Source organism: Saccostrea cucullata, unplaced genomic scaffold (genome assembly GCF_032062105.1).
Source record: "Saccostrea cucullata isolate Sc308-1 unplaced genomic scaffold, CSIRO_AGI_Scuc_v1 ctg1862, whole genome shotgun sequence".
NCBI lineage: Eukaryota > Metazoa > Mollusca > Bivalvia > Ostreida > Ostreidae > Saccostrea > Saccostrea cuccullata.
The window spans coordinates 1-27,835 of NW_026919279.1; positions in this window are offsets into that span (position 1 = coordinate 1).

Consider the following 27,835-nt stretch of genomic DNA (forward strand, 5'->3'; position numbering starts at 1 on the left):
TAAGTTTTTCAGCACCGACTAAGATTGTCAGCACTTTTCTAAGTTTATCAGTACCGACAGTAAAAAGGTCAGTAATTATCTAAGTTTTACAGTAACGACAGCACATTGTCAGTAATTTTCTAAGTTTGTCAGTAAAAAATGGGAATGTCAGTACGTTTTTGACTTAGTAGTGATAGAAAGTTATTATTTTTGAGAGGTTATGGATATTGTCAAGATTTACACTTCTTGAAAAATTGCCTGCTGTTATTTTCATGTTATATTCTGTGCTAGAAGCGTTCCAAAATAACGAGAAAAACAAATTAATTTGACAACAAATGGTACATAACTTTTGAAACGTCAGATGTTCTAAGAAGGCTGCAAATACATTGTCGGTTTGGAATATTTCATCTTCACCTCGACTGAATTTGTCGGTGAAATGAATTGAAAGCGTGAACAGTGCGACATTTAAGTCCGGACACGACAAAGTCCGGACTTTTAGGTACCCTTTCGAAAAGACATAATTAAAAAATTTTCCTGAAGTTTGGTGGAATTTTTTATTCTCATCTCATCATGTCAATTTCAACTTCCACAATGTTGTAGTTTTCGTATAAACTTCTTCCAAAACTAAAAATCCCATGGGAGAATGGGGGGATTTTTCATCCCACCTGAAATCCCACCAAAATCCCACGGGAGAAAAAAAACTGTGAGGGATTTTTCCTCCCATGGGATTTTTTATCCCATAATTGAAGAAATAGGATTAAAAATCCCATATTAGCCATTCATAGGATTTAAAGTCCTATAAAGTGTAATTTGTGAATTTTTATCCCATAGGATAAAAAATACCTTACTATAATGTGTACTGAAGCGAATGCTTCGTTAGATCACAGTTTACTACATTAATTAGGTCATTCTTTAGCATCGTCATTGGCGTTGTGGTAAACTTTTCACATTTTCATTTTAACTGATGTGAAAATATTTAGTCCTATTGAAATATTTATTTTATATTTTATTAATTTAAGAATATTTATTTCTATTGAAATCAATTAGCCATAATTACTTATATCCTTTGATCTGCCACAAACTTGAAAAAAATAATATCCACTCCCCTTGAATCCATCACTTATGTTTAGATCATGATCACAAATGACATATAAGGTAAATGTTTGAAATCAATAACCCATAATCACTAATATCCTTTGATCCCCCACAAACTTAAAAAAAATGATATCCACTCCCCTTGGATCCACCACTTGAAAATTTAGATCATTATCACGCATGACAAATAAGTTAAGTGGTTGAAATCAATTAGACAAAATCATTAATATCCTTTGATCTGCCACAAACTAAAAAAACAAAAATATCCGCTCCCCTTGGATCCACCACTTGTAAGTTTAGATCATGATCACACATGACACATATACACTGTAAGATAAATGGTTGAAATCAATTAGCCATAATCATTATCCTTTCATACGTCAAATTTTTTTTTTTTAATATAATATCCACTCCCCTTGGATCCACCACTTATGAATTTAGATCATGATTACACATGACACATTATCTGAAATGTTTGAATCAAATAGCCATAATCATTAATATCCTTTGATCTGCCACAATTTTTTAAAGGAAGATAATATCCACTCCTCTTGAATCCACCACATGTTAGTTTAGATCATGATCACACATGACATAAAAGCCAAATGGTTGAAATCAAATTTAAATTTACACTAACTGAGAATGCTTCCATATAAATATGACCAATCATGGCTTTGCTGTTCTCAAGAAGAAGATTTTTAAAGATTTTTCCTGTATATTCCTGTGTAAAATTTTGATCATCCATGGTGGGCTGGCCCTGCCCTACACCCTATCTATCTATACTTCGATCCATATAAATATGACCAATCATGGCCTTGCTGTTCTCAAGAAGAAGATTTTTCCTATATATTCTTATGTAAAACTTTGATCATCCATTGTGGCCCCGCCCTACCCACGGGGTCATGATTTAAACAAACTTGAATCTACACTACCTGAGGATGCTTCCACATAAGTTTCATCTTTCCTGGCCCAGTGGTTCTTGAGAAGAAGATTTTTGAAAGATGCCATTAATTTTTCAGTAATTTTCCATTTATCTCCCCTTGGAATGGGGTATGGCCCTTCATTTGAACAACTTGAATCCCCTTTACCCAAGGATACTTTGTGGCAAGTTTGGTTGAAGAGTCAAAAATGTGAAAATTTTACAGACAGACGAACAGCTAGGCAGATGGACGCCGGACAAAATATGATCAGAAAAGCTCACTTGAGCTTTCGGCTCAGGTGAGCTGAAAATATTGCAACCCATTGCCTTTGGTATCCATCATCATATCTTTGGATCTTGTTCACCCATCTGCTCTATATGTCATCATTATTTTTTTTATCATTAAGTTAGATATTATCATGAATGAATTTAGATATAAGAATGAAATTTAATTGCATCTATATTCTGCTCTTAATAAAAATTAAACTAGGGGTACTGTGAGCAATGGGCTCACTAAATGATATCCCCTGATGAATATAATGGCAAAGTCCATGTTTTGGTATGGGAAACCCAAAATATGTGTGGGATCAAAAAATAAAATAGGGGGTCACAATGGCAATATATATATGTAATAAAGATTCTGTGAAAGTCTCATCAAATTTCATTCAGTTGTATGAGACTCAAAGGAGTTGTGGAGAAGAGATGGGTACACCAAAGCATAACAGACAGATGGACGGATAACTGGATTAATGTATTCCCTCCTGCATTTAAAGCGGGGGTATAATAACTTCTAAAACGTCAGGAAGATAAACAAAGCAGGGAGTGCCAGGGACAATGAACAAGATGAAATAAGACAACATTTTAATACATGTACTAGGCCCCGACTATTTACTACTGATGACTGTTTTTTAAGTCCCTCCCTATCACATCGCAGCAGCTCGACTGTTAAATTTATATTTGATAACAAAATAATTAATTAAAGCTTACATTACTTACATCAAATACAATATACATGTAGTCTGATAATGGTGATATGTCAAATAATAACAAATAATTTCCCTGTGATCCATCACAGACCTATAGTCTTTGTCAAATACCTACTATTTATATTACCTTAAAGATTTGAAAGTATTATCATGACCATGAAGAATACATGAGCCATATATTTCAGTTGAAAAAAACAGGAAAAAGGGTTTCTCTGATCATTTTGGTATGCATACCTGGAAAACCTACTTTGATGTTTAACAAGTGTTAATATTTGGAAATAATCAAAAGTTCTTTGTACACTGTATTTCTAATTCAGAGAAAAAGAGGTTCTGGTATTAAGAAAACTAAATTTTCATCGTGCATGGTGCAGTCAGGCGATATTGATCTGTTACCTAAATTGACCCATATCACTTATTTTATTTTATGAGAAGTAGTTCACTGTGACCTACTTTTGAAATTTTATAATTTTAGAAATATTTTAGGTATTAATTGGCTTAAAATCGTTAAACGTAGTTTGTGTATCTTGGATTCTCAGATAATGGCAAGTGATAAGTTAGCCAGCATGACCTACTGTCATGTACTAATTGGCTTAGAGTCATTCCAGATCTTGGGTTCTTAGTGTGTTTCATTTAAAATGTAGGTCATTATGACCTACCTTTAGACTTTCAAGGCTTTATCTATATATACAGGATATTTAGGAGGCTTCAAATAGAGATGATAGGTTGTACAATATATCAGAAGAGCAATTCAAGTCCCTTGGTCCTATTGTTTTTCTATAACATTCATTGATTGACTTGTATTGTGAATTAGGTGTGGAAAGAAATTGAAACCTAAATACAATTCAAGTATCATGGTACATCATTGTATAAGTTTAATGTTATTGAACAAATGACTCATACAAAAGGTAATTACATGATTTTTTTCCTATTATGTGCTAAGACGTGGGATATTTAATCCTAACTTCAAGATGTGGGATATTTATTCCCATATTCTGCATTTAGTGGGAGTTTTTGTCCTGTAGGAGAAATAATCCCATTTTTGCATCAACCATAGGATTTTTTGTCCCACATGGGACAAATTATCCCATAGTATTATTTCTCCCGTGGGATTTTGGTGGGATTTCAGGTGGGATGAAAAATCCCCCCATTCTCCCATGGGATTTTAAGTTTTGAGAGAAGTTTATAAGAAAACTACAACATTGTGCAAGTTGAAATTGATATGTTGAGATGAGAAATAAAAAATCCCATCAAACTTCAGGAAAATTTTTAAATTATGTCTTTTCGAAGGGGTACCTAAAAGTCCGGACTTTGTCGTGTCCGGACTTAAATGTCGCACTGTTCATGATTTCTATACATCATGCTTGTATCTTTATGTCGTTTCTGCTGAATGGTCAGAGTTGTCGTCTGTTAGACATCTATTTTATAGATATAAAATTAAGGCTAATAAGCTTCAAACTAGATAGAACCGTCTTTATTGAAAACCGTCGCAAGTTGAAATGATATGAAATAATTTTTTAGTAGCATCTCCTAACTTTTCGACATTGATTTATTGTAATTTCTAGCTGCAGGTTTGTAACGTACCCAGGCGGGTGGCTACGAATTTAATACTCAACAATTAATTAGATAGTATATGCGTGGAAATTTCAGATTATGAAAAATAGTTATTTAACCTTATTAACTTTCTATAGCAAACATTTTAAATGAAGTATAATAATATATATATATATACTGTAAATCACTTTTTATTCGCGAGAACTTTATTTTCACGTAATTACGCGAGAGAGTGAGTACGCGAAAATTTCATCCTCGCGTATAATAGTATTCCTTAAGATTATACAGAGAAATATTAACAAGTCGTGAAAATTATGTCTTGCTTTTAAAGAGTCAATGACTATCTCGCGAAAATAAGGCGTCGCGAAAATTAAGTGATCCACAGTATAAAGACCACATGTTTTTTGGATCCTCGTCCTCTAATGTGGTAATGTGTGACGATTAACAAGAGAAAGAGAAAAACGCATGTCCATGGATTAGGTTTCAGCAAGTATTTATAAACTAAGCAGTAGTTAATATAAGTAATAAAATTTACACAAAACCTGGATGTCTTGTGTTATTTCTTTGAATTGGTAAGTAAACAAATATAAAAAAAGAGGGTTTTACTTTTATTAGCATACTGGCAATGACTGGCATTCAAATAAAATATTATACCAAGGATATATGTAGAGCTATGGAATTTTCAGACAATTTTTATGTCAAACTTACTATGGATTCTAGTTCCCAAAATCGTTCGTGCATCAAGCTCTACAAACTGAAGAGTGGTGAATTTCGCTTGTAAATATACTATTTTGGGCGGATCTGGTAAAGCACCAATGACGTAGAACACAACTTAACGTCACGATTTGTAACTTCTCCAAACCGGGAACAGTGCAGCCCAAGTGTACACAAGAAGCTCTTCAGTCACCAAGAGTAAAGGTCTGTATTGTGGGAACCGGGGTTGACGCGTTTGAAGTTTGGATGGATTGTTCTGGAGTTTAAGATGATGTTTGAGTATCTTTTGTGTCTGTCGGAATATACTCAGGATCCCTAGAGAACGTAGTCTTTAGTGAATAGTAACATACATCCAGAAATGTCAGCTGCTCGTGTCTGATGATGCCATGTGGAATCCAGAGAAACTTTCGGGAAAACGCACCTATTCTCTTTCATTGGCTTCTGCATTTGTTCTCTAGAGAAGAGATCCGACGAAATCGTCCTTTCAGGAACTAGGGGCACCAAAGAAGAAATGTCGCGGATCATTTGCCAGATTCGAGGAGGCAAGAGAGAGCTCCGACCTCTCAGTTTGATGGAGAACAAAAGATGGTGTGATCTTTTCCTTGGTCTTTTCCTGAATAGGTGATTCAGTCACAGGAGGTGCAGGAGAAAAAGTATCTAAAAGGTTAAGAAAGCTCCAGTCGATGGATCCCTCAAGATTCACGGGCTGGACAATAGGATCTGAAGGAAGCGTGCCAGGTGGGGTTGTCACAGGGGTCACCACAGAAGTCGAACCTGCAGAAGAAAGAGAAATCACAGGAACGGGGACAGCTGTAGATGTTGAGACCACAGGTGAAGGTGTCTGGAGAGTCAGGGTGGTGGAGGCAGAGAATGTAACACGAAAGCAGAAGCAGGCTTTAGGTTGTGCCGAGAGGAAGAGTACAGGTACACTGCTGCTGTCCGAGAGTCGGTCAAAGAGCTGGTGACTTCAAGGACAGTGAAACTTAGCATGGAAAGAAACTGGTTGAATTTCATGACTTCTTGGGTGGTAAAACCGATCTCTCTGACCCATAGAGGCCACCTTTCATAAGGCTGCCCTTGGAAATTGAAACTGAATGGGATCTCAAAGGTGTCAGAGGGCAGAAACAGATGGCAATGGTTCCTTAAATTATGGTTGGCTGGCAGTGTTGCTAGTGGCTGAATTGTGGAACTTCGAGGACACGAAATGAAAAAAAGATTTCGCAGGATAGTTCATGACCTTCCTTGGAGACTGCCTTTGAATTTTTGATGGCCGTAAGTCTGTGAAGGTGATGAGAGGAGAAGGTGGCGGCTGGCAGAAGGAAGCTCTCTTTCTGATGTTTTACCGGATCGGTATCCGAAGATGTTGCCTTACTACATATGTGCTCCATCATTAGGTATTTTCGGGTGGCATGCAGCTCATACCGACAGTAGTGACACTAACACCTCTCCACAGATCTCATTAAAATGTCTGGCCAGTTGTCTTCTGGATTTAAATCCACGGGTGCAGAGATGACAATCAAATATCTGTTGAAAACAAATAAGGTATGATATACTCTTTCATAGAGTAAAATAATGAATGATTATATACTTGTGATCTATAATTAAATTTATATAAAATTATAGTAAATATTTATAATTCTCTAAAAATGTCTACCATAAAGACAATGATTAAAGCCCTTTACGCTCTCATCCACTGCCAGGAGCTCTCTTCGAGTAACAGTAATTGCGCACAGGTCTGGAAAGTGATTTACTGGAGTAGGCAATCACCTGTTCTATGCTATCTTTAATCTGAGAAAGGACACCACCTAAGCAAAATTTAAAGCACTCGCACCAGTATCTGAAACAAAATCTAAATTCATATTGGGATAACCCAGTACAGGTGTACTTGTGACAGTCTCTATGTGTCTGAAATGAATTGGACAGTCTTTTGGCCAACAAATTCAGAATCTTTTTCTGCAAGTTTGAACAGGGTCTTTGCAATGTCACGAAATGACTTGATAAAGCGTTTATAAAATGCACAAGTACCAAGGAAACTTCTCAGCTCACTGACAGATTTAGTTTCAGGAGAATGATAGCTTTTGTTTTCTCGGGTTCAGTAGATATACCATGTGCACTACCTATATGTCCAAAATGGATACTGCTTCTGAAACAGACATTTCTTTGGAGAGATCTTGAGATTAACACTTTGTAATTTATCCAAAGCAGTAGATAATCTCTCAATATGCTGCTCAAAAGTTTCAGAAAATACTATGATGTCAATGTACAACAAACATATCTCAAAATTTGATTCCACTTAGAACATATTCCATAAGACGCTGGAAAGTCGCGGGGACATTGTAAAGTCCGAAAGGCATTAGCTTAAATTGATACAAGCCAACATTAGTGATAAATGTTTTCTTAGCATTACAGCATTTCATGGGGACCTGCCAAAGCCACGTTGAAGGAGATAGGAATCCTTGTGAGTTACAGCATTGAGACGACAATATTCTACGCAGAATCTAACAGAGCCATCTTACTTAGTACATAAAGCAATGGGAGAAGCCCAGGGACTCGTAGAGGATTCTATAATTCCGTTTTGTAACATTTTGTCAATTTCCTCTTTGACTATTTCTCGTTGTAGGATTGGTAGACTTCTAGCAGCCTGCTTGATGGGTGCTGCGTATTTGGTTTTTAGGTCACCTGAGTCACTCAGGTGACCTATTGCCATCCGTGTTTGTCCGTCGGCGTCCGTCGTTCGTCGTCCGTCGTGTGTTAACATTTGAACATTTTCAGCTTCTTCTCTGAAACTGCTAAACCAATTTCAACCAAATTTTGTATACAGCATCTGTGGGTGAAGGGGAACAAAAATTGTGAATTTCATGGTCCCTGCCCCGCTGGGGCCTGAGGGGTGGGGCCAAAACCACTAAAATTAATGCAATCTTTAAAAATCTTCTTCTTTACTCCTGGACGTCAAGCAGTCAAACTGTTTGCATGATTGTAATCAGCAATGAGTCCTCTACCAAAATTGTGAAATTCATGGCCCTGGGGTCAGGGGTTCTAGTGCTAGGGCGGGGCTAAATAAGTAGGTAGTGAAAATGCATTATTTCTTTGAAAATTTTCTTCTCTGCTCCTGGGTATTAAATAAACCAACTAAGTACATAGTTATGATGAGCAAGAGTGCCTCTACCAAAATTGTGAATTTTATGGCCCCAGGGTCAGGGGTTCTTGTTTTAGGGTGGGGCTCTAATGATTATATAGTGAAATGCATGAATTCTTTGAACATCTTATCCTTTGCTCCTGGTTAATATGCTAATGATCTAATTACATATTTAAGGCCAGGATTTATTTTATTTTCAGTTTTATAAACCCTCCGCTCAAGGTTTTGAATTTTCAGAAAGAAATACAACAATTTTTTTCTTTCCGATGTCAAATTTGAGTCGGGATCGAGATTTCAAATTTACGAACTCGCACTTCCGCTTTTACGAAGAAACCGCGGGTAAATAAAGCTAGGTGACAGGTCTGAGAAGATAGCTTGGTTTAATGTAAAATTCATCGATAAGAGTGCCATTCAAAACGATTCACCCGTTCAAACGACAAATAAAATGCTGACGACTTTGTTGCACAATGACATGCTGGTGAGATAATTATGTATTCGTTTCAAAAGTATCTGTGAGTGTCTGTAAATTATTTTCCTCCCCCGGGTTTTAAACTGCCCGTGGTAGCTATTGTATATTGCCAGCTACAGTGTTTAGGTCTTTGTTGTAGCTTACAGTATCATTCTTCAGAAAAGGGTTGCTTATGCATCAGATGTAATGAATAAAACTATGGGAGAAGTTAAGTCCATTTGAGGAAGAAATAAACAATAACCTGAAGAAATAAAAAAAATTTAACAATTAAAAGGCAAGAATATACAAATATATACAGGCATTTAGTATCATTTGTATCAGACAGAAAAATTATTTCACACTTAATTGAAAAAATGTTCACCCTACTCCCCAATACTCCCTGTCTGTTTTATGATATTGATAGGAATTACAATTTTAGGCATCAAGTAAATTTTAGAACAATGTCTACACATTCACCTAACACATATTAAAAAAATGAAGATATATTGAAAGACTTTTAAAGAATTGATTTTTTAAAATATATTTTGATCAACATCACAAAATTTATGTAACTGGCCCAAAATGGCAGATGATGAAATAAGCAATTAAATGTTCTACTTTCCTATTTGAAAGCATTATGTGTCCAGTGGTAAGGAGCCTATTAGGATAGCATAAAAAAAGAATGTACAAATGTTAATAATTGATTTATCAAAAAAAATTTTTATTTCCTTCTCCTTCGGGACTTTTTTATTCTCATGTTCATAACTAAACCTAAACATAGAAAAATTCTGGCCTTATAATGAAGAAAGGGGCCTCTTTCAAAATAGATAATTTCAGGGCTGCTGGGTCAGGGGTACCAGGGGGGTACTTTGACTAAAAATAAATTAATGCTTTGAAATCTGCCCATTGATAAGCAATGGTGCCTCTTTCAAAATTTGTGAATTTCATGGTTTTTGGATTAAAACACGTACCAAATACAATCGCTGGAAAGTTGTTACATGATACTCAGGTGAGCTATAAGGCCCGTGGGCCTCTTGTTATTTGATGTTGAACGAGGTTTGTAGCACCAAGATCGCATTTGGATATTGCAAAAACATCTTTATGTGTAAGTAACTTATTCTTGAACTCTAAACTTTGTTCTCCATTTGGATGTAAGAAGCAAAGGGGTCGGCTAGGTATACAGGAAGATTGACTTCAACGTCCGTCGTCTCGATGACACTTTGATTAATTTGACAAACATTTTGTTCAGGTCATGGGATTCTATATGGTCAACTTCTTCACCCGTGGCTGCAAAAGTGCCTTTGTGTACAGTGACAGTTTCATTTGTAAAATTTCCAACCTTCAGAGGGACAGATTTCTGTTGAACGTCCACTAGAGATCTAGCTTTAACATTTCCACGTTGGATCAGTTGATCACTACAAGGTTCTAGAACACATTCAGTCATGGTAATCTCTCCAACAATGTCGCCTTTGATAATCGTTTCGCTGAATGGGGGAAGGACTGTGTTTTCACTGACTCGTATTCCGCAGGTTGATTCAGTCCTCAAGTTCTCTTTATAACTGGGACATGGCCAATTTGAAGGCTACTGCTGGCTGCATCAATAGTACGTCTGTACTGAGTAAAACGTCAAATCCTAGGACAAATTGCTCATCAATATTAGCGACTATCAAATTCTGTTTGTATTCTTTATTGTCAAGGGGAAAAGTTGCGTTTCCTATAGGTATTACAAGGCCACCATTAGCCATACGTAATGTTCTGAAAGAAGGTTAGAGGAGGACAGGCCGTACATGCTCTGGTATTTCAAAATATTTACCAGAATGCAATCGTGTGGCTGTAGAACCTGTATCCACTAGACATTCATGTTGAACTCCAAGAACAGTGTTGCTTTCACAAAAAATGCGTCTGGTTTCTTAGAAGAGGGTTAGTATTCAAATTTTGGGGTTTTGGGGGCATGATTTAGCTGGCACCTGACCCTTAGTGTCAGCTACTGATAGTTTTAAGTTTTATTTCTTGTCTGCTTTGGTTGGAATTGATTTCTGGGGAGTTGTTTCATGCTCTAATTCTGCGATATTTCCTACATTCAGATTTCTAGTGGCCATTTAGTCTACAATAATGACAGGGTCCTTTCTTCTGAGGTTGGGTCGTATTTATCTGGGTCGATGGGGGGGGGGGGGGGGCGTTCTGGGGCAAGTCTAATAGGCTCTGGAAACTTGGAACCGTTTGAATTTGGTTAAGCTTCGTTCATGGCTCTATTGAATTTTAAATTTGATCTTTTTTGTGTCCATTTGGAAAAGCTTTAGCTCAAGCACCAAAGTGTCGACATGTTGTAAGGAGGATTGCTTCCCTTGAGATAGCCCACTCAAGTTCCGCATCACATAGAGAATTGACGAAAAAATCACACATGGAACGATTTTATTTATCGATGTTTAGTGTTACTATTCATCACAATGATTTATAAACATCGACATTTGCTTTATTGAGTTATTCTATATTTCAAGCGCAAGTCTCCTTACATCACGCGTGAATTGTCATGGCTGTTGAGTAGAAGCGACAGGTAAATACACAGATTTATTATACCCCAGCTTGAAAAGTGGGAGGGTATATAGTAATCGGTATGTCCGTCCGTTACGCTTAGGGGTACCCATCTCTTATCCGCAACTCCTCTCATACCATTGAAGGAAATTTAATGAAACTTTCACAGAATTTTTATTACATATTGCCATTGTGCACCTCCTATTTTACTTTTTGATCTGACATATATTTTGGATTTTCCAGAGCAAAACATGGATACAGCCATTATATTCATATGGGAGGCGGGTGATATTATTTAGTGAGCTTATTGCTCACAGTACCTCTAGCTTTACATGGTTTTCGCGTTTAACGGGCTAGGTTGTCGAGAGTGAATAAAAATTTCGTCTTGTTATAAGTAAGTTGAATGAAAAAAAAACAAACAATTTATTCTGCCTGCAGTCGCCCGTATTTAAAAAATATTTTTGCACCATTACGGAGATGCTGTGGAATTGTAACCCTCTCCAGAAAATATCAGATTAAAAAAAATCGGAGAGGGCTACATTATTGCAGCTAGCTTATTCCCGTCCTGGGAATAACCCCTGCAGACACCCTCATAAACGTGGACAGGGAAAACTCCTTTCCCTGGACATCCTTAAGTCTTTTGCAAAACGCACGCTCTCACTTTGAGAGGCAACGCCGCTATCTGATGCATTGTAATAATCACTTGAATCACTTCTTGCATGAAATTCACTCTTCACTATGTGATTTAATTGGTCCTTAAAAAGCTGTGAAATTTGTTCTTGTATTAATTTGCCAAACTGGTCTTTAATTGCGTGATTTATCTGGTCCTTGACAATTTGTACCATTTCTCTGGTGTATGACTTTACCCCATCTCCACATGCATGGTCTGATTTGTCCACACAGTGGAGAGGACTGCGGAGATTGAATACGACGTCTCCACTAGGGGAACCTAGGATTTCCTGATCATTAAGTAATTAGTAGGGTTCAAGTGGGGGATTTAAAATGGACATTTTCTCTCTCTCCATCGTCACACATACCCCGTATATTGCTGAATTGCTGGGCCTGCGTGTCATTTTTCTTTATCAACCATCTAATATGCATCTCTGATGAACCCTACCGCTGTCACCAAATTTCTGTAACGTACCCAATCGGAAGGCTACGAATTTAATAATACTAGCTTACTATATAGTATATTTATAATGACCACAAGTTTAAGGATACTTGTCTTCTAATATGGTAATATGTGACGATTAACAAGAGAAAGAGAAAAACGCAAGTCCATGGATAAAGTTTCAACAAGATTAGTATTTATGAATTAAGATAGGAGTTAATATAAGTAATAAAATTTACACAAAACCTGGTTGTTTTGTGTTTATTTCTTTGAATTGGTAAGTAAACAGATATTTTTAAAAAAACAAAACAAGAGGCCCATAAGCCACGTCGCTCACTGGGCACATGGGCTAGTTAAAAACACAAATCAGCTTACTATTGAAAAGCTTACTTGTTGGAGGAGGGGGGTTTGATTTTTCTATTACTTGAGAATGTCACTTTATCAATGAAGCATACATCACATGTATTATTTTGCCATACTTGAAAGGAAGATTTTTAAAGATTTTTCCAAAACATGTTACTCGATCTCCCATTGTGACCCCTCACTACCCCCCACCCCCCACCCCCACCCGTAAATTATTTTGAAAAATTCAATCTTCACTAATTGCAGATGCTTACATGTCAATTTGACTAAACAAAACTTTTCTGTTCAGGAGAAGATTTTTCCTACATATTCTTACCCGAGGATGCTTCCACATAGTTTCATCTTTCCTGGCCGAACGGTTCTACACAAGAAGATTTTAAAAAGATTTTCCCTGTAAATTCCCACGTTAAAATTTGATCAACCATTGTGGCCCCATCCTACCCCCGGGGATAATAATTTAAACAAGTTGAATCTACACTACCTCAGAATGCTTCCACATGAGTTTCATCTTTCCTGGCCCAATGGTTCTGGAGAAGTAGATTTTTAAACAATTTTTCCTATATATTCCTATGCAAAACTTTGATCAGCCATTGTGGCCCCGCCCTACCCCTGGGGGTCATGATTTGAACAAACTTGAATCTACACTACCTGAGGATGCTTCCACATTAGTTTCATCTTTCCTGGCCCAATGGTTCTGGAGAAGATTTTTAAAAGATATCAGTAATTTTTCATTAATTCATAATTATCTCCCCTTGGAAGAGGGGTTGGCCCTTCATTTGAAGAAACTTGAATTCCCTTTACCCAAGGATGCTTTGTGGCAAGTTTGGTTAAAATTGGCCCAGTGGTTCTTGAGAAGAAGTCGAAAATGTGAAAAGTTTACAGACAAGACGGACGGACTACAGACAAAATGTGATCAGAAAAGCTCACGAGCTTTCAGCTCAGGTGAGCTAAAAAGTGATTCTCTAATAAACACTGATACTTAAAAATATAAATTCTTCTGATGTGTAGCATTTCGGCTATCTTCGTATTCCAATTATGCAAGTACATATTTTGAGAAACAAAATCCATTTAAATGACCAAAACAAAAAACAAAAAAAAACACGTGTAGTAAATTCAGCCACTGAAAAAAAAGCAAAGATAATCCTTTCCATCTACATAGACCTCTAACATATCAAAAGATAAATCTGCACAAAATGAGCAAGCCTTAAAATAATTTGAAGCTATCCAACACACATGTACTCTTCACGGCGTCCTAAAAGAAACTGAAAAGTGCGGCTATCTGGACGACCGGGTCCAGATTTTTACCGCGCGCGATTTTCATTGGGCGTTTACTAAAGGTTCGCATTTCCAAGAATCGCTTGCATCTGCCTCTCTTAATTTGGACATGCCAAAAACTTTCCAAGGGTAATGCAAGCGCGATAACTCTTACACGCAGAGCATTCCAATGTACATAAAATATTTTAACGAGGCTGGGGGGTGGCAGCCATTTTCAGACTATTTCTATCTCCTTTAAAAGAAGAGCTCCATATAAAGATATAGAAAATGATCAAAATTTAAAACTAAAATTTATGATTTTTTTCTTTGTCAAATGAAAGTTGACAGCTTAAGATACCATATCTAAAAAAATAAGTTAAATCTGGTGGTTACTTTGTGGTTAAATTGTTGACCCTCCAGCCTCCTTAAGTAAAACTTAAAATTCATTTTTTAGGAATGTCAATGAATAATCGACTATTTGACTTTCAGTCAAATGGACCAACATTCGAATAATTATTCAAGTCATAAAAAAAATCTATAACGAAAAAGGGATAATTCTCTTTTTTTAAAACTTAAAATGCCAACACACTCCATTTATGCTGCAATGCATGTTTTTCTTAAGGAATTCAATCTTTAATCTCCGTCATATATAAACATGCATACGGTGAATATCATTTGTTGTTTCTGTGAAAAAATAATGCTTCAAATTATTGTGTTTTATTAAGCCAAAGATTCCTAATTGATCTTACACCGGGTAGACATGGCAAAACTTTAATTAACAATAGATCAGTGTAAAGATGACAAGGTTGTTTAAAATGAAAATACTTAATATTTACATCAAACGTTCTGAATACTTGACTATCATTCAAATAATGCAACCAACTATTTGAGTAACGAAATTGCTAATTATGACATTCTTCATATATTTATATAATATAATATTTATAACAAAAAACCCATGTACCTGAATCCCCTATTGGCTCTTCAAAATCAAAGGGCTGTTCCTAATTCCTCGAGAAAGAGACTGCCAGCAATTCATCTTGACCTCCTAGCAATCCATCTGAACCTCCACACTAAGGCTCGAATTCACCAATAAAACTTGGACCTGGGCGCCTTGACCTGAATCTTTCGGGTCATTTGCTTTACTCCTTTCTCCCAGAATGTCAAGCAGGCCAGGTTCCTTCTGATCACAACATAATTCCTCCTGATGTTTGGGACTAGGAATTCCCTAGTTAATTAAACAAACCTTTGTCAATATAAACACTTATACTTTAGATTTCTGATCAGTTATGAAAGACCACACTCAAAGACTGTTTTTGACATGTAGAAATAACTTTCTTTGATTTTTTTTCTCCCCAACCTTTCTGATATCTTCTGCTCACCCTCCCCTCCCTCCCCCCACACTGATTTTGATATCTGGTGTTGCTTGTACCCACCTTCTCTTCAGGGAACGATTCAAGATTAGGAAGATCAAACTGCCTTTTTTCTTCAACCATTTTGGTGCCTCAAGTTTCTCCAACACAAGAGGCCCATGGACCACATCGCTCACCTGAGAAGCTCTGAACATTGTTTTTTTACCAGATTTCCCCCTTGTAATACATATTGTGACCCCACCCTACCCAACTGATCATAATTTAGACAATTCGAAATCTACACTATCCCAGTATGCTTCCACATAAGTTTCACCTTTTCTGACCCAGCGGTTCTTGAGAAGATTTTTAATGATTTTTTGCCTATATATTTCTATGTAAAATTTGGATTCCCCATTGTGGCCCCGCCCAACCCCCAGGGGTCATGATTTGAACAATTTAGAATTCACACCACCCCAGGATGTTTCCACATACATGTAAGTTTCAGCAAGTTTCAGGCTTTTCTGGCCCAGTGGTTCTTGAGAAGAAGATTTTTAAAGATTTTTCCTATATACTTCTATGTAAAAATTTGATTCCCACTGTGGCCCCGCCCAACACCCGGGGGGTCATGATAAGAACAGTTTAGAATCTACACTACCCCAGGATGTTTCCACATAAGTTTCAGCTTTTCTGGCCCAGTGGATCTTGAGAAGATATTTTAATGACCCCACCCTATTTTTGTATTTTTAGGTCACCTGAGTAACTCAGGTGACCTATTGCTATCTGTTTTCGTCCGTCATCGTCCGTCGTGCGTCGTGTGTTAACATTTGAACATTTTCAGTTTCTTCTCTGAAACGTCATAACTATGTACTTACTTAGTTTATTTAATACCCAGGAGCAAGAAGAAGATTTTCAAAGAAATAATGCATTTTCACTATATATTCTATATAGCCCCGCCCTAACACCAGAACCCCTGACCCTGGGGCCACAAAATTCATAATTTTGGAAGAGGAACTCTTGCTCATCATAACTATGTACTTAGTTTATTTAATACCCAGAAGCAGAGAAGAAGATTTTCAAAGAATAAATGCATTTTCACTATATAACCAATAGAGCCCCGCCCTTACACCAGAACCCCAACCCTGGGGCCATAAAATTCACAATTTTGGAAGAGGCACTCTTGCTCATCATAACTATGTACTTAGTTAGTTTACTTAATACCCAGGAGCAGAGAAGAAGATTTTCAAAGAAATCATGCATTTTCACTATATAATCATCTTCGCTAGCCAATGGTTTCTGATACGCTACTCTCCTCATAAACCCTTGGCATACGGTGAAGTCAAAAGATTGTTTTCCGTCACGTGATCTCGAATATGTCAGGTACGCACAGATTGCGTCATCGCCAGAAATAAAGACACGTGTTTAAAAACCAGAAGTCTCTGTCGAGACTGAAGCTCTACTGGTTTGTACTTAAAGCAAAGGAAGAGAAAAGTTCTTAAGAAGTTGGTAATTGAAACTTTACCAGAATAATAAAAAAAAGAATAATGATCCTTGATTAAGTTTCTTTATGGTCTTAGTATAGTCTACTTGCATGCCACATTATATTATATTCAGACTTAAACTGTATTTGGAGTAGCATTTTGAGAGTATTTAACAAAAATTTCTATTTTTAGTAACCAAAGCAATAATGTTCATCAAAGTCAAAAACTGATACATGTATATAGAATTATGTATCTTAGTGTAGTCTACTTGTGTGCCAAGTTATATTGAAATCAGACCAAAACTGTAAGAAGAGTAGCATTTTGAAAGAATTTCACAGAAATTTCTATTTTTAGTAACCACAGCAACACCGTTCATCGAAATCAAAAACTGATATACAGAATTATGTATCTTAGTGTAGTCTACTTGTGTGCCAAGTTATATTGAAATCATACCAAAACTATAGGAGGAGTAGCATTTTGAAAGAATTTCACAGAAATTTCTATTTTTAGTAACCACGGTAACACCGTTCATGGAAATGAAAAACCGATACACAGAATTATGTATCTTAGTGTAGTCTACTTGTGTGCCAAGTTATATTGAAATCAGACCAAAACTGTAAGAGGAGTAGCATTTTGAAAGAATTTCACAGAAATTTCTATTTTTAGTAACCACGGCAACACCGCTTATCGAAATCAAAAACCGATACACAGAATAATGTATCTTAGTGTAGTCTACTTGTGTGCTAAGTTATATTGAAATCAGACCAAAACTGTAGGAAGAGTAGCATTTTGAAAGAATTTCACAGAAATTTCTATTTTTAGTAACCACGGCAACACCGTTCATCGAAATCAAAAACCGATACACAGAATTATGTATCTTTGTGTAGTCTACTTGTGTGCCAAGTTATATTGAAATCAGACCAAAACTGTAGGAGGAGTAGCATTTTGAAAAATTGTTTACAGACAGACAGACAGACGGACGGACGACGGACGCATTACTATCGCATAAGCTCTTCTGGTCTCTGACCAGTAGAGCTAAAAATTAAATCAAAGTTTTTTTCAAGAATAATTAGGAAGCAATAATTGAGTTATGTTTATTTATTATTTATAGAACAAATCTGAAGCTTCAATATAGATTCTTAATCACATATTTAGAAGATATTGGATGACACCATGGCTATTCATAGAATTGAATGTTATCTTACGGATCGTTATTTTCTTGCGTTTTTCATTTCCGAGATTAAAGAGTGAAGATGCATCCCGAACGCAAATATCGTCATTTACAAAAAAACAATTGCTGATTGGTTGACCTGGGTGTATTGAAATCCAATCAGAACTCTGGAAAAAAATCCCAATTTCTATAAACACCGTAGGCCAAGGGTTTCTGAGGAGAGTAGCGTATCAGAAACCCTTGGCTAGCGAAGATGCTATATAATCTATGTAGCCCCGCCTAGCACTAGAACCCCTAACCCTGGGGCCATGAATTTCACAATTTTGGTAGAGGACTCAATGCTCATTACATTCATGCCAACAGTTTGCCTGCTTGATGTCCAAGACTAAAGAAGAAGACTTTTAAAGATTCTAATATTTTTTGTGGTTTTGGCCCCACCCCTCAGCCCCCAGGGGGGGGGGGGGGGCGGGGACCTTAAAATTCATAATTTTTGTTTCCCTTCACCCATAGATGCTGTATACTAAATTTGGGTGAAATTGGTTCAGTGGTTTCAGAGAAGAAGCTGAAAATGTTCAAATGTTAACACACGATGCACGACGACGGACGAAAACGGATAGCAATAGGTCACCTGAGTTACTCAGGTGATCCAAAAATACTGATTTTTGTAGGAAATTGGTAAAAAAAAATTGATATTTTAAACAGATAATTATAATTTTAGATTTTGGGCACATGCTTTCTTTTTGCCGAAGTCATGAAATTACATGTAGTTCAAAACGGAGTCATTCACATTCCAGTACCCTCTTATATTTTTTAGTTTATCTCTCCCCACCCTCGATATATGCCATCACATTGATGTTGAAAAATCAGAACAAGAGTTCCACGGGCCTTATAGGTCACCTGGGTATCATGTAACAACTTTCCAACAATTGAATTTGGTTCGTGTTTTAAACCAGAGGCCATGAAATTCACAATTTTGATTAGGCTGCAATAATATAGCCTTCTCCGATTTTTTTTTATCTGATGTTTTCTGGAGAGGGCTACAATTCCACAGTATCTCCGTAATGGTGCAAAAATATTTTTTAGATACGGTCGACTGCAGGCAGAATAAATTGTTTTTATATTCAACTTACTTCTAATAAGACGAAATTTTTAATCACTGTCGACACCATAGCCCGTTAAACGCGAAAACCATGTAAAATAAATCTGTGTGCCTTATTCAGCATCCATGACAGTTCATGCGTGACGTACCGAGACTTGCGCTTGAAATTTAGAATAACTCAATAAAGCAAATGTCGATGTTTATAAATAATTGTGATGAATAGTAACACTAAACATCGATGAATAAAACCATTCCATGTGTTATTTTTTCGTAAACAGCGATATTTAGGCTCAAAATAGGGTAATTCCAAAGAAATCCGCTCCCTATAGATCCTTAATCTCATTGGCTGTCCCAAAATAAAATCTGTCAAGGTCAGTAAACATGGCGGATGAGTTTAAGTTGTGATGTTGACATACACGAAAAATACGGATATATGGATTGTTCTGGATATTTTTGGATCGATTTATGTCTGGGATAACTACATTTTGGAAGTCCAGGTAAGACATATTCATAAAATAGCCGTTTACTGACAATTTGAGCCGAAATCCGTGCGGGAGTGAATCGCTGCCGCATTGCACCATTACGGAGATCCTAAGGAGTTGTAGCCCTCTCTCTCTCTCTCCCCCCCCCCCCCCCAAAAAAAAGGGGGGGAGGGCTACATTATTGCAGCTAAATTTTGATCGACGCACCATTCCTTATCAAAACTATACACTTAGCATGCTTACTTTTGTTACTTAGTACCCAGAGGTAGATCAGAGTAACAAAGAACAAATGCATTTCCACTTTATAACAAGTTTGTGCACCCCAACGAAACCACTGACCCTTGGGCCATATATTTCAAAATTTTGGAATTTTTATCATATTAAATTTTATTTCATCATAAATTGTTGATCAATACTAAAGAACAGATTTCAAAGCATTACTTTATATCCAGACTATGTAACCACCCTCCCCCGATACCCCTGACCCAGGGGGGCATGAAATTAACCATTTTGCTAGATGCACCTTTCTTCACAAAAATATATATACTTAGATCATTTGCTTAATACCAGGAGCAAAGTAAAAGATTTTCAAAGAATTCATGCATTTTCACTATATAATCATAAAAGCCCCGCCCTAACACCAGAACCCCTGACCCAGGGGCCATGAAATTAAAAATTTTGAAAGAGGCATCCTTCCTCATCATAACTATGTACATACATGTACTTCATTGGTTTAATACCCAGGAGCAGAGAAGAAAATATGTATTGTCACCTTTTAACCAATACAGCCCCACCCTAACGCCACACCACAAACCCAGGGGCTATAAAATTAACAATGTTGGAAGAAGCACTCTTGTTCATCATAACTATATATCTAGTTTGTTTTGTACCCAGGAGAAAAGAAGATTTTTAAAGAATTGTTATATATTCAAAAGAGCCCCCCCCCCCACCACCTTACACCAAAACCCCTGACCCAGGGACCATGCAATTCACAAATTTGGCTGAGGCACTTTTGTTCATTATAACTATATACTAAGTTAGTTAATTTGATACCCAGGAGCAGAGAAAAAGATCTTTGAAGAATTAAAGCATTATCACTATATAATCAATAGAGCCCCGCCCTAAACAAGAACCCCTGACCCTGGGGCCATAAAATTCACAATTTGGGAAGATGCACTCTTAATACTCATAACTGTGTAGTTAGTTAGTTTGGAGATGCACTCTTGTTAATCATAACTATGTACTTAGTAAGTTTGTTAAATACCCAATAGCAGAGGAGAAGATTTTCAAAGAATTAAGGTATTTTTACTATATAATCAATAGAGCCCCGCCCTAACACCAGATTCCCTGACCCAGGGGCCATGAAATTCCCAGATTTCGAAGAGGCACTCTTGGTCATCATAACTATGTACTTGGAAGGTTTGTTTAATACCCAGAAGCAGAGAAGAAGATTTTCAAAGAAATAATTCACTTTTACTATATGATCTATATAGACCCACCCTAACACCAGAACCCCTGAACCAGGGGCCATGAATTTCCCAATTTGGTAAAGGACTCAATGCTGATTACAATCAAGCCAAATGTTTGACTGCTTGATGTCCAGTAGTAAAGAAGAAGATTTTTAAAGATTGCATTAATTTTAGTGGTTTTGGCCCCTTCCCACAGGTCCCGGAGGGGGGGGCTTGGCGGGGCAGGGACCACGAAATTCACAATTGTTGTTTCCCTTTTCAAGATTTCCGAATTTGGTTGAAATTGGTTTAGTGGTTCCAGAGTAGAAGGTAAAAATGTTCAAAAGTTTACGAACGACGTACATGTACGTATAGCAATAGGTCACCTGAGTTTTCTCAGGTGATCTAAAAATGATTATCCAACATCTGATCAGCAAGCAGATCTAGTAATACTCAATATTAATTATAAATTGAATTGTTAGTTAATACTGCAGTCAGCAGTTTTAGATAATCAATGTTGTATACGAATTAACCTAATGGACATAAATTTCTCGAGAAATATGTAACTTTGTATAGAGTTCCAATAGTTCAAATGGAAGCAACCTTTGATATAGTATTATACGCACATATGTTGGGCTTTGAAACAATATTTGTGTATTTCTGATGAGTGTTTGTAAATTGTTTAAAATATCTGGGATGCATGATAAATGTTTATATAATTTACAATTTCCTTACAACTATCTCAGCACACCCAGGCCTGCATAATTATGTCTTTTTCTTTGATTCTACATTAATGTTCCTCGCAATAATTTTTATATCGGTTTTATCTTAACACAGAAAAAACCTCATCAAACGTTCTGGTTCAAATGTAATAAATACTCTGTAATAAGGTTAATTCTGTACAATAAATCTAGCGTATGAAATGGATTATAATATATATAGTGTTATATAGATCAAGAGAAATTCCCTTCTAGTGCGAGGCAAATTTTGTGTATCACAGGTTTCTTACGTACTAGAAGCAATATAATACCTTGATGTTCTCGATATGATTAACTCAATGTTATCACCTGTAATATAACTTGTGGTGTTTAAGCTTTATTTTTAAAGCCGCTTAGTCCGATTTTAATCGCAGAAAAAATATATTCGCCTTTCTTCTTGAAAAATAATTGTCCATAAATTGTATCAACTTTTGTCAAATTATATCCCCCTTTTTCTTTTAAAAGATATCAAAATTCAAAAGTTAAAAAAATAATTTTTGTTAGGAAACACAAAAAATAATCCTATGTTGATGTCGCGTGAAATCACTTTTGAAAAATTAGATTTATCGCTTATATGTATATCTCATGAAGAACAAACCCGACCATTTTTTCCATAACAAAGTACTTATAGCTGTACACAAACAATATTTTAGCCTTCGTTACTAAACTTCCTTTAAAAAAAATCTTTAAAAATATCTGATTCTCCTTTATTCTTTAAATATGCTTATTAATATAAAAATTGCTGTAGATTGTATTCAATTAATTTCATAATTCTTAAAAGGACTAAGGCTTTTACTAATGAAAAAAAAATCTCGGGTTTGAATTATTTTTATAATTAGATATAACCGATAATTTTTTTTTTGTTCAAAGGTAACTTAACTTCCCGTCAGGAATTTCTGTTTGTCAATAAGGTTTTTGATCTCTGTTTTTCTTGTTAGGATTATTGTTATAAACTAATAAATCAATCATAATTTATTTTTAGCTCTACTGGTCAGAGACCAGAAGAGCTTATGCGTTAGTAATGCGTCCGGCGTCTGCCTGTCTGTCTTTAAACAATTTTTCAAAATGCTACTCCTCCTACAGTTTTGGCCTGATTTCAATATAAATTGACAAATAAGTAGACTATACTAAGAAACAAAATTCTGTGTATCGGTTTTTGATTTCGATGAACGGTGTTGCCATGGTTACTAAAAATAGAAATTTCTGTGAAATTCTTTCAAAATGCTACTCCTCCTACAGTTTTGGTCTGATTTCAGTATAACCTGGCGCACAAGTAACTACACTAAGATACATAATTCTGTGTATCGGTTTTTGATTTCCATGAACGGTGTTGCCTTGGTTACTGAAAATAGAATTTTCTGTGACATTCTTTCAAAATGCTATTCCTCCTACAGTTTTGGTATGATTTCAATATAACTTGGCACACAAGTAGACTATACTAAGATACACAGTTCTGTTTATCAGTTTTTGATTTCGATGATCGGTGTTGCCGTGGTTACTAAAAATAGAAATTTCTGTGAAATTCTTTCAAAATGCTACTCCTCCTACAGTTTTGGTCTGGTTTCAGTATAACTTGACACACAAGTAGACTACACTAAGATACACAATTCTGTGTATCAGTTTTTGACTTCGATGAACATTATTGCCTTGGTTATTAAAAATAGAAATTTCTGTGACATTCTCTCAAAATGCTACTCCAAATACAGTTTTTGTCTGATTATAATATAATGTGGCATGCAAGTAGACTACACTAAGAACATAAAGAGACTTAATCAAGGAACATTATTCTATTTATTACTGTTGTAAAGTTCCAATTCCCAACTGCTTAAGTACTTTTCTCTTCCTTTGCTATAAGTACAAACGAGTAGAGCTTCAGTCTCGACAGAGACTTCTGGTTATATATTATCTACGTAATGAAGTACTTTTATTGTGGAAGATAATATGTGCCTGTTTCGGATCAAGCGGCTTTAAAATATAATCTTTCAGATCTTGGTATTTAATTGAATTGTAACAATAATACATTTTTTAATTAAATATGCAAGTAAACGTTTTACTTTCCCATGATTGTATAAATGTTTTCGGACCACTGACGTTCCAGTTCTTGTGACTTATGACCATGGTATAAACCAATTTAAGTTGTGCGCATATAAAAGAGCAAGAAATGAGGCATTATAATTTTCTTGGGCAAGCTGCAGAACTGCAGCTCTCTGACTGAGAAAATTTGGACAGATAAACCAGAGAGCTACAGATTCTAGCGTTGTAAAGACCATTGTTTTACGGCGACGATTTTTGGTCCCTCCATTCTGGCTTCATACTGTATTTGACATTTCGTGGCTTTCCCCGCCTCAGGCATGCGATTTCATTATAATACATATATTTGACTTATAATCTTGATACTTTATTTACCTTTCAGTGTTTCCATATAGCCCTTTATGGCCTTTTAATAACAGATTTAAATGTCTTTTGTTGCCATTGTTGATGTTATATTAAAAAAAAGACACCAAAGTTTTATTCTTTTTCTTTATTTTTTTTTTAAATAAATATTGTTTTTTTAGAATACGATAAAGATATATGAGCCTTCCTTTTTTTTTTTAGCTCACCTGAGCTGAAAGCTCACGTGAGCTATTCTGATCACCCAATGTCTGTCGCCCATCCGTCTGTAAACTTTTGACATTTTCAACTTCTCAAGATTCACTGTTTTATTCAAACTTGGTACAAAGCATTCTTGGGTGAAGGGGAGTTTAAATTGTTAAAATTAAGGACCAAGTTCCCTCACAAGGGGAGATAATCATGAAAAGACCAAAATAGGGTGTGGTCATTAAAAAGTCCTCTTCTCAAGAACCACTTGGTCAGAAAAGCTGAAACTTATGTGGAATAGATTCTAAATTGTTAAAACCATGACCCCCGGGGGTAGGGTGGGGCCACAATAGGGAATCCAAGTTTTACTTAGAAATATATAGGAAAATTGTATAAAAAATCTTCTCAAGAACCACTAGGTCAGTGAAGCTGAAACTTGTGTGGAAGCATCACGGGGTAGTGTAGATTCTAAAGTATTAAAAAAAATCATGACAGGGGAGTGGGGTAGGGGGCCACAATAGGTATAACAAATGGGGGAACCTGGTAAAGAACTGCATCACCAAAGTTACTCAGGTGAGCGATGTTGTCCATGGGCCTCTTGTTTATTTTCCTTTCCTCGGCATATGTATGTTCTTTGAAAAACCTAATTTTGGCACGGCCCGAACATGGACATCGAAGTCAGAATGCGATTTTTAAAACTGAAGTCGAGTGTAATTTCAAGCTCTTCCGGACTGTCTTGAATGTTTTACAAATATGCCATGCTTTCTGGCCACATGACGTTCACATTGGAGGTAGGAACACGAAGTTGACCTTGGATTATGAACTTGTTCCCAACAATCTAAACATTGCTGATAAATTTGAATGAGAGAAAATAGTTATGATGTATGACTTCATGATATTGATCTAGAAGTTTAATATACAAGTGTAGTTTTGAAAAGATTTAATTTTTGCTTATTTATTAATCTGTTGACAAAAATCATGACGAAAAAAAAACAAGAGGAACAAACTGTAAAGTTGATGTATGAGAAATTAAAGAAGAAAAGTTGACGGAATGATTTTCTTAAAAGATAAGATCTTTATCATGTTTATCTAGCTCCTACGTTTGAAATAGATTCTGACAAGTTATGTGTTTCTGGGGTTTCTGATGTAATCTTAAACTTTACAAATTATGAAGACAGTTTTTTGGATGTATGAAATTTCTTTCAAGATGGAATCCATCTCAAACTGTATATATCTATATATATAATTGACTGTTGTAAAATTTGACCTAAAATGTCAGGACAAATCTGTCAAGAAAAATATTACCTATTCAACAGAAGATTTCAAAAATAGATATTTCTTTTTAATGTTGATTTTTCTGACAACAAACAAGAGTAATGTTGAAATTACGACTAGAGTCTTCCAAAACAGTAAACAATGTTTTCTCTCGTTATTAAACATGTTTTAATTGTCAAGAGCTATAAATTTTGTTCCAACAAATAGATAAAAAAAACTTTTACTCCCGCAAGTTTACTGTATTTTCCGTAAGAAATCACAACTTAACATCAATTGTATGAAAACATACTAAATAAGTAAGACTTTTTTTTTATTTATTTAGACATTACGGCAAATGTTTGAAGGCAAATGCGAAAGTCAGATGTGAGAAACTCACTATTTTTGAAATCTTCAAATATATCTAATTAAAATTCTCAAAATTCAATTAATATAAAAAAATAGAATCTTTCCAACAGGAAAAACAGTAAAATTACTTCGAAGGAGACATGTTGAGATTATAATAGATAGATTACTATCGGCACGGTAAACGAGATTTAATGTGTTTTTGGTTTATTTTTGCAATTACTGAGCCATTGAGCGGTCTCCCAAACCGTCCTATGTGGCATCAAGCCGTTAAGATTGTTTATTTGGTTTAGTTGTTTACATTAGGTCCCCGTCTATCTGTTAGGTTACAAATTGATTTATCTGAATTGAAGTAATTACTATCAACAAAACGTTTAACACTGGACCTATAAAATAGCATAGAGAAGCCAAATTAAGCAATACGGGGACCAAAGATTACTGCTGAAGAAACGAAGACCGAATTAGAGAAAATTGCCATGTTACTAATTTGTTAATAAATTCAATCAATCCGAATGTAGAAACATATCAATAGAATTCCACAAAAATTGTCTTGTGTAATGCATTGCTTAAACGATCCACTGCCCAGCTTCCTTGCTTATGAAGAAAACTACCTCTATTTCTGCATCTGCAGTAACTGAGGAACGAAGGTATTTCTTCATGCCATAATGCTGCAATTAACTCATCCGATAAATTTTGGATTTTTTGTTTTGTTAATATCTGGTAAAATTGAATTCAATTTCTCCCGTTGCGTAGGGTTTCATCTAGTTATATGTTTTTTTTTTGTTTGGGGGGGGGGGGTTGATGGTAGAGGTTTGTAAACTTAAAACTGTGTGTTCGGCATCTACGGTGCGAAATGGGGATTTTTACCTGCTAGCACCTACTGCAACACAGGACATTATTTATACGCTCTTATCCCAATGTCCTGTCTCAGTTTGAATGGACCACGATGTATGAACATTCCCTGATGACTTTCATCCTCACAGTGTCTAGGTTTTGTGATTTTGGAACTCCACATGGGTTTCTTTGTGTGGAGTAACCTTGACATTGTAAGGATGTAGCAAACGCTCTTACCACTTTGCAAAGCGGGCGACTCGATTTAGTTTTAAGCAATTTAATCTAAAATTTCTTTAAATAAAACATTTATTTTCACCTACGGGTGGTTCTCGAAATATCCAAGGTATACTGGTAGGTTGTTGGAAAATAAAGAGCTACATATGATAAGAGGGCCTCTACAAGAATAAAAAAAATTAAAGGTGAAAATATAATTTTCATCTCATGAACAACGCAATAAAAATTCGCACTTTATAAATCATGCATTGCAAAGATTTATCGAAATAAATCAATGAATAAATATAACCAGTCTGGCAGTTTCAGCGACATAATTCCAATTCTTTCAACTTTAATATAAAATGCGATGAATCAAATTTACACGTCAGGTTTTGATGATTTATTTCACTTTATTAAACAGTTCTAATATGTAATAAGAATAGTCCGCCGAGAACCTGTTTTATACGCAATAACTCTCCTCATGCCCCTGCGCTAAAAATTTCCATGAAATGATAGTTTACACACAGACAGAATTTATAGGGGTCTTCTTTAGGCCACAGGGAGTTGTTATGTAAAATTTCATTGCAAAGACGTAAATTTCACTCCTTCGAATGAACTTATTAAAATATTGTGGCATTGATCTAGCTCAAACTAATTGTCTGGCTTGTAATATTTTTTGGTTGGAAATAAAAAAAAAATGATAAATGTGTCCAAGCTT